A 9,284-nucleotide genomic window follows, 5' to 3' on the forward strand; every position below is an offset into this window, starting at 1 on the left:
GGAAATGGGACAACATTTTATGAAAGTAGATTACTAAAACTTAAAAACGGATCATATGATATTTTAGTAATAATATCAGAACATAAGAACTTTCAAAAACTGCTGGTCTTAGGATACATTGGTACAGCTGCTTTGTTTTTGTTTTATTTTGTTTTTATATTTCAATTTTTTTTTCTTTAAAAGGAGTGAGTTGTGTAACAAGTTTAAAAGCTTTACAGAGAAGAAAAAAACTGCTAGAACCAACTTATTCATCATCATCTTCTTCTCTTCATCTTCCTTGTCTTCCTCTTCTTCTTTTTCTTGCTTTTTGCAGCCTTGACAACTCCTTTTTTTGCCACATCAGACTTTCCTTTAGCTGGATATGCAACAATATCCTCTACATATTTTTTCTTCAGCTTGGCAGCCTTCTTTTCATAAGGCTGCTTGCCATATGCAGCAGTGTTACTTCACTCTCCCAGTTTCTTTGCAATGTCACCAATGGATAGGCCAGGATGTTCTCTGATTTTTTGGGTGATACTCAGCACAAAACAAGGAAGAGGCCAAAGGAGGCCTCCAGTGCACTGGGATCCCTGAACATCTTTTTTGTTTCCCCCTTAGAGGGGATATAAGTTTTCTCTTCCTATCTCTCTTGTCCACCTTGCCAAGTCTTCAAATTTTCATTTTTCTTTAGCAGACATTGTCTTCCACCTTTCTGAGCACTTCTTAGAAAATTCTGAGAAGTTGACTGAAGCCTCTGGGTGCTTCTTTGTGTTTTCAGCAAGTTTGCACAAAGGATGCACATGAGGACATTTTATCTCTTGGCCTCTTCAGATTTTCTCTGCCCATGTTTAATTATTTTCGTCAGGGAGGCACAGAGTCGCCCAATGCCTGTCTGACTCTTGCTTGCCCCAATGCTATCTCTACGGAGCTCAAAGCATTGCAATGACCATGTCTGGTGTATCTACTTTGAAGAGTACTTTAATAAGGTCTATGGACTTGAAAATGTGTATACACGTGACTAACATAGTAAAAGAAAAATGTGTATACCCTACAAGATAGTGATTCTACTTTTAAGTTACATATTGTGGTTGAACTCTCAAATGAAAAGGCGTTCTCAAAACTGTCAGTGCAGCCTTGTATTAGCAGAAATTGGAAGCAACGTAATTGTTCAAGAATAAAGAAATGAATAAAACAATTTCATAGAACACTGAAAATTAAAGAAAATGGACTGGGAGGGTACACGTCAGCATCTGTGATTCTCCTAGTGAGGTGAGGAATGGTATCTCTAACACCTTATTTGTATCTTTATTTATTTGTATCCACTACATTATTTTATACATATCTGAGGCAAATATTGCCAAATATTAGGGTACCTGTGTAGCTCAGTTGGTTAAGGGTCTGCCTTGGCTCAGGTCATGATCCTGGGGTCCTAGGATTGACCCTGCATCAGGCTCTCTCTTCTTGGTGGGGAGCCTGCTTCTTCCTCTCCCTCTGTTACTCCCCCTGCTTATACTTGTGCTCTCTCTCTCTGTCAAATAAATAAAAATAAATAAAAATATAAAAGCTCAAATATTGCCAAATATCAACATTTATTAAATTGAGGGGAAGGGTACTTTGTGTTTTGTTATACCTTTGAACAGCACAGTTTTGAACTGTGTGGGTCCACCTTTATGAAGATTTTTTTCCTTTTTTTAGGATTTTGTTTATTTATTGGAGAGACAGAGACAGAGATAATGAGAAAGGGCTGGAGCAGGGAGGAGAGGGAGAGCAGGCTACCCATTGAGCTGGGAGCCCCATAGGGGTCTTCATCCCAGGACCCTGGGATCACTACCTGAGATGAAGGCAATCACTTAACGAACTAAGCCACCCAGGCATCCCGTTTTTTTTTTTCCAATAAATATAGCACTGTGTGTATTTTCTCTTCCTTATGATTTTCTTAATAACATTTTCTTTTCTCTAGCTTACTTTATTGTAAGAATACAGTATATAAAATATATAACATGTAAAATATGTATAAATCAACTATTTATGTTATCAGTAAAGCTTCTGGTCAAGAGTAGGCTAAAGTAGTTGAGTTTTGCAGGAGTCAAAAGCTATACATCGATTTTTGTGCAGGGGTTGGTACTCTTAACCAAATTTCAAGGGTCAACTGTATTATTACCTATACTTTCTATATGTTTGAAATACTTCATAGTTAAAACTAGCATATTTATTTAAATGAAGGAAATAGTAAAAATGTTAAGGCATTTACCTATTCCTTATTTTGACCCACTATGTATCTTCCTCATCTTCCTCCTCTATCTTGTAGTTTTCCCTTACTTCCTCTATGATCCTCTGTTTTGTTTCTTAAATTCCACATATGAGTGAGAGCATATGATAATTGTCTTTCTCTGATTGACTTATTTCACTTAGCCAAATACCCTCTATTCCATCCACATTGTTGCAAATAGCAAGATTTCAGGTTTTTTTTTTTTGATGGCTGAGTAGTATTCCACTGTATGTATCTAGATCCAGATCTAGCTCTAGATACCACATCTTCTTATCCATTCATCTGTCAATGGACATTGGCACTCCTTCCATAGTTTGCTACTGTGGACATTGTTGCTATAAACATTGGGGTGTAAGTGCCCCTTCAGATACATTTGTATCTTTGGGGTAAATACTCAGTAATGCAATTGCTGGGCCATAGGGTAGCTCTATTTTCAACTATCTGAGGAACCTCCACACTGTTTTCTAGAATGGCTGCATCAGCCTGTATTCCCACCAACAGTGTAAGAGTGTTCTCTTTTTCTGTATTCTCGCCAACATCTGTCATTTCCTGATTTGTTCATTTTAGCTGTCTGACTGGTGTGAGGTGATATCTCATTGTGGTTTTGATTTGTATTTCGTGATGCCGAGTGATGTTGAGCAATTTTTTTGTGCTGGCCATTTAGATGTCTTCTTTGGAGAAATGTCTGTTCATGTCTTCTGTCGAGGTCTTGATTGGATTATTTGTTCTTTGGGTGTTGAGTTTAGTAAGTTCTTTATAGATTTTGGATACTAGCCCTTTATCTGATATGTCATTTGCAAATATCTTCTCCCATTCTGTCAGTTGTCTTTTGGTTTTGTTGACTGTTTCCTTTGCTGTGACTGTTTCTGTATACTGTCTCTGTTCCTTTCAGGTCTATGTACTTCTGGGCTCTCTCTTCACTTAAAGGATCCCCTTTAGTATTTCTTGCAGGGATGGCTTAGTGATCACATATTCTTTTAGTTTCTGTTTGTCCTGGCAACTTTTTATCTCTCCTATTTTGAATGACAGCCTTGCTGGATAAAGTATTCTTTGCTGCATATTTTTCTCATGTAGCACCCTGAATATATCATGCTAGTCCTTTCTGGCTGGCCAGGTCTCTGTGGATAGGTCTTCTGCCAGTCTAATTTTTCTACCCTGATTTGTTACACACATCTTGTCCTGAACTGCTTTCAGAATTTTCTCTGGGTCTCTGAGATTTGTAGGCTTCACTATTATACATCAAGGGGTTGACCAATTTTTATTGATTTTGAGGGGTGTTCTCTGTGCCTCCTGGACTTGAATGGCTGTTTCCTTCCCCAGATTATGGAAGTTTTCAGCCATAATATGCTCCAATATGCCTTTTTGCCTCCCACCCTCATTCTGTGTCTTTCCTCTTCTTTTGGGATCCCAATTATTCTAATATTGTTTTGGTTTATGGTATTAGTTATCTCTCTTATTCTCCCCTCATGATTCAGTAGTTGTTTATTTCTCTTTTACTCAGCTTTTTTATTCTCCAGCATTTTGTCTTCTATATCACAGATATTCTCTTCTGCCTCATTTCTCCTAGCAGTTCAAGCCTCCATTTTTTTATTGCATCTCATTAATAGCCTTTCTGATTTTGACTTGATTAGATTTTAGTTCTTTTATTCTTTTATTTCTCTAGAAAGGGATTCTCTAGTGTCTTCTATGCTCTTTTCAAGCCCAGATAGTATGTTTATAATCATTTTTCTGAGCTCTAGTTCTGACCTCTTCCTTAATGCCCTTACTGATTAGGTCCCTGACTCTCAGGACTGCCTCTTGTTCTCTTTTTTGACATTTGTTTTTCCGTCTTGTCATTCTGTCCAGAGAAGAATAGATGAATGAAAGAACAAAATACTAAAATAGCAACAAAGACCCCAGAGAAATATATACTAAGCAAATCAGAAAAGACTCAAAACAGGAAAAAAAAAAAAGAGAGAGAATTTAAAAAGAAAGAATATAATCAGACAGGTGAACAGAATAGCAATACAGTAGATCCCATGTGTATTTTGGTCCGTTTGTTAGAAAACTAGATCCCAAAATTGTAAAGGTAGAAAAACTTATATACATATTAAAATAAAATTAAATACAGTGAAAGGATAGAATGTAAATTTCAAAATGAAAATTGAAAGACAAAAAAAAAAAGAAACAAAGAAAAAATATAAATAGGTGAACAGAACAGAGCAATGTGCTATATCCTGGGTATATTTTGGTCTATTAGAAGAAACTTGTAAAGAAAAAAAAGCTTCTATGTATACAAAAATAAAATTAAATACAATGAAAGGATAGGATGTAACTGTAAAAATGAAAATTAAAAAGGACTAAAAAAAAATAGAGAATATGATCAGACAGGTAAAGTGAACAGAGCAATACACTACATTCTGGGTGTATTTTTGTCTGTTTGTTAGAAGAAACTGCATCCCAAAATTGTAAAGAAAGAAAAACTTTATATATGTAGTATATATATAATTTTTCCATCTTGTCATTCTGTCCAGAGAAGAACAGATGAATGAGAGAAAAAAATACTTAAATGGAAACAATGACCCCAGAGAAATATACATTAAACAAATCAGAAGAGACCCCAAACCAGAAAACCCCAAATATATATATATATAGAAATAAAAATAAAAAATAAAAAATAAATATAATAAAATATCTATATCTAAAATATCTACATATAAAATTAAGTATAATGAAAGGATAGAATATAACTGCAAAAATGAAAATTAAAAAAGACTTAAAGAGTTGAGAAAATAAGAAATTGGTTGAAAAGGAAAGAGAAAAAAATTAAAATTGAAAGACTAGAGAATTATGAGGAAAAAAACATGAATTCTATATGCTATTTTCCTGTAGTGCTGGAGTTCTGCAGTTCTGTGTGATCAGTAAATTTCGTCTTCACTGGATGTTCTTGTTGCTCTTCTGGGGGAGGGGCCTATTACACTGATTCACAGGTGTCTTTGTCCCGGGTGGAATTGCACTGCCCTTAACAGGAGCCAGACTAAACTGAGAGATTGGAGGCTGGATTGCTTTAAGTGGCTTTTATTCCCTGAAGGCTTTATTTTTTATTATTTTTAAAAAATTCTATTTATTTATTTGACAGAGAGAGAGATCACAAGTAGGCAGAGAGGCAGGCGAGAGGGAGGAGGAAGAAGGATCCCTGCCAGGCAAAGAGCCTGATGGGGGGCTCAATCCCAGGACACTGAGATCATGGCCTGAGCTGAAGGCAGAGGCTTAACCCACTGAGCCACCCAGGAGCCCCACTCTGAAGGCTTTAGAGGATAAGAATGAAAATGGCATCCTTCCAGTCCCAGCCCTGGAGTCTAAAGCTCATGTCCCCCCATCCCCCTCTCCTCAGGGAATAGCAGTCAATCCCCAGTCTCCCTGGTCTTCCTCCACACTCGGTGCTCACTCAGCCCGTGACTGAGCTTTTCTTTCTCAGACATGCCTCTTGGCTCCAAACCCTTCAGACTCCTGCAGTGCACACCCATACTGCTCCTCCAGGGGGAAGAAAGGGGACATCTCCCCATGGTTCTGCAGCTTGCTGGGCCCCTGCTTTAGGGAGTGGTCGCTGGACAAGGCTTCAGTTTCTGGTTTATGGCAACACGTAGCTGAAAGCCCACTTCTGGGCTCCCTGAATTTTAAGAAGCTTCCTGGCTCTGATGCCTGGGAACTCTGTCACACTCAGGCACCCTTGTTCTTTCTGTGACCTCAGGGATGCTAAGACCTCACTGTCCCCACCTAGGATTCCACCCCACCTCACCACCTGAGTGGCTTTCAGGTAGGGACAACCCTCACCAGAATAGGCTTCTAAAAGTTATGATTTTGCACTCTGCTGCTGTATCACTTTCAGGTAGCCAGCTTAGGGAGGCTCCCTCACCCTCTTGGTTTATTTTCCCACATATCACCTTGGAGTCACTTCTCTGGACCTCCTACCTTGCAGAAAGTAGTTGCTTTTCTATTTGTAGAGTTGAGCTTTTTCCTTAGATCTCTGTTGAGTTTGCAGGTATTCAGGATAGTTTGATACCTATCTAGCTGAATTTCTGGGACTAGACAAAACTAAAGGCTCTTACTGCTCTGCCATATTGGAAAAATGCAAAAAAATGTTACATATTATAGAACATTTGGGTTTTTAACATCTTGCTCTCAAATATAATTGAATTAATTTTTAAGTTGAAATTTTTATTTAGAGAATAGTAAGCAGTGGTTTAATTCAACTTTTGTAAAACAACTATGTGTATAGAGTTGAAAAAGCAATAAATGTGAACAGAACTTGAGAACTTTGAAAAGAAGAAAAAATATGGTTCTGTATTTATAGATGTTTACAATTTAGAAACCACACTTCATCTGTAAGGATTAGGTTTATAAAATTCTAATGGTAGGAGTTTCCTAAAGTTTTATTTTTTGGTTATGTGACTTAAATACAGGACAGGAAGAACAACAGTTAGTAGATGTGTCAGAGCTTATATATATGCATATGCATGTGTGCCTGTATCTATGCATATAAATAGATAGGTTTAATTTAAATGATACTAAAATATGAAATGCAGACACATTGGATAAGAAGAGTAAAGATATTATTGATAGTTTCTTTGAGTAATAACAGCAAATATCTAATTGTTTCTCCTTTATTTTTGGTTAGAAAAGAGAGGGAATTGGCTTCTCCTGCTCAAACCATGGTTCTTTACTCTCTCATCATTCAAGCTCAAGTTTGAATTTAGTTGTACATTTATGGCTTTGAGGGATTTTGATGGCTAAGCATGGCTAATTGGCTCTGTTCAATGGTTTAGAACCCTTCAGAAGACACTTTCTTCAAGGAACTTTTGGTTGTAGAAAGTATGATCCTTAAGGAAGGCTGTGTTAGATTGCTTTTAGAGTATGCTGAAAAGTTTTTAGAGTAATTTTTCCATCATCATTCCCCTAAAGCAACAACAAAAAGGAGAAAAAAGGCAGGAGAGATCTGTGCCTTCTCAGAGATGGTGTTATGGTTCTTGATCATCTGATTGATTCTAGTCACAGAAGTGGCCCAGCAATGCCCACATATTAGTCTTGGAATTGTCATGGTTGCTGAAAATGTTTAGAGAAGGAAATTCTCTAAACTTATTTAAAGGAACATAATGTAAAAGGAATTTATGGTCAGGGAGGGAGAACTCTAAATATACCTGACTGCATTAAACCACAGAATTATAGAATCTTATGTTATTAAAGCTGGAAGAAACCTTAGAAGTTTTCTAGTTTAACCTTTTCATTTTTCATCTATTGTAGAGATATTTAAAGCTGTGTCTAAAGGCACCATTGGCTCAATTCTTTTCTAATTTATTTTGACAGTCGTAACAGTCAAACCAATTGTGTGTAAAAGAGACAGAGAAAATTTCAATAGGGGTATTAACCTCTTGATACATTATTTTAAATATCAGTCATAAAAAAGCCAGAGTTTAGAAGCCCAGCTTATGGCTTATGTCATCTTGCATATTTTAAATACACCATAGTTGAAATTTAAATGCCAAATTGTCTAGATATCACATACTGCCAAATATGCCTTAAGTAGACAAGGACTATGCTATTTATAACCTACAGAACACCATGAAAAACCTCATTTTCCTAAGGGTAAAGTGTGGAAGCTAGGATGAAAGAGAGAGTTTCACTTGGTTTATATGCTTTAAAATATTAAAAATAAGGAAACCTAAAGCAAGAGCTGGCTTCCAACATTTGATGAGTATTTATTTGACTGCATAAACTATCTCTCTGCATGAACTGTCTCATTCTAGTTAAAACATTTTTTCAAAATGTTCTCAAAAATTGTCTTCCAGGTAGGTGTGAGTAATTCACAAAGTGGTGAAATTCACCAAGATAAATTTTTAAAAGTCCATGTAGTTTTTCTGGAGAAAAATGGAGAGACCCTCTGGAGGATATGTATATGAGGTAAAATAGGACTTGTAGGAAGCACAGAAATCCTTTCAGCCCTTTAGGTCACTTTGCCCCTTTTTTCTGTCAAGGAGCAAGATGGAATTTAATATCCAAGAATTTTATTAGGGGAGATAGCTATGAAAGAAAATAAGAAAGGGGTTTGGAAAAGGCCAAGAGAATCATTAGATCATGAGGCAAACCTGACTTTGAGTGAAAGAGAGAGAAAATTTTGGCAGAAGCATCCTAGCCTGCTGTGCAGTCTGAGGAAGGTTCATCAAGGCCTTGAGCCCAAGTTGGATGATAAAAGAGTCTTATACCTCCCAGGAACCAGGAACTCATCTGCCTGAGTAGCCCTGCTGCACATGTGGGAGGTACAGCCATGGGGTAAACGCTCAGAAGGATTTCACAGAATGGCAGCTGAGGCCCTGGATCAATTTCACTAGTAGGATGTCTGCATCATGAATTCTCATGGCTGATACATCAAACCAAAATTATGGGCAAAATGATGAGACAGAGTTTAATCTGTATTCTCTCTACCTTTCTTTTTTCGCCACATCTCTTTTTCATTATAGAGTATTGTTTCTTTCCTATTCCTCTTAGACATTCAACTAAAGCCTTTGAAATATCTTCTACTCCTGGAAAATTGTTTGTTCTTAGAAAAGATCTGATATTCACAATAGGGCAAAATTCCATGTTATTTAAATATTTTTCTTTTTTATCCCCTAAAAGAATAAAATAAGTGATGTACTTCTAAATTCTTGGTTTGGAGTGCCTTATTAAAGCTTATAAATCAAGGGAAATTCTCTCATCCTAGCTTCTACACTTTATACTTAGGAAAGTGAGATTTTTCATGGTGTTCTTTGGTTATAAATAGCATAGTCTTTGTCTATTGAAGGCATATTTGGAAGTATGTGATATCTAGACAATTTGGCATTTTAAATTCCAAGTATGTGCATTGAAAATATGCAGGATAGGAGAGTATCCAAGATGGCAATGTGGGAAGACAGTGAACTCATCTCGTCTACTGATATACCAAATCTGTATCTATGGAACAATTCCTCCTGAAAAAGAACTGAGGGATGACTGAATAGCTTCTGCACAATGGAGAGAGGGA

The 9,284-nt window shown here is 36.8% G+C and overlaps 1 pseudogene; it reads right to left on the bottom strand.

Moving 5' to 3' along the window:
• Window positions 1-244: 244 nt before the first annotated feature.
• LOC116868205 lies at window positions 245-825 on the bottom strand (annotated as a pseudogene).
• Window positions 826-9,284: the final 8,459 nt, after the last annotated feature.

This window comes from Lontra canadensis, unplaced genomic scaffold, assembly GCF_010015895.1.
Source record: "Lontra canadensis isolate GAN:19392208 unplaced genomic scaffold, GSC_riverotter_1.0 scaffold14, whole genome shotgun sequence".
Classification (NCBI taxonomy): domain Eukaryota; kingdom Metazoa; phylum Chordata; class Mammalia; order Carnivora; family Mustelidae; genus Lontra; species Lontra canadensis.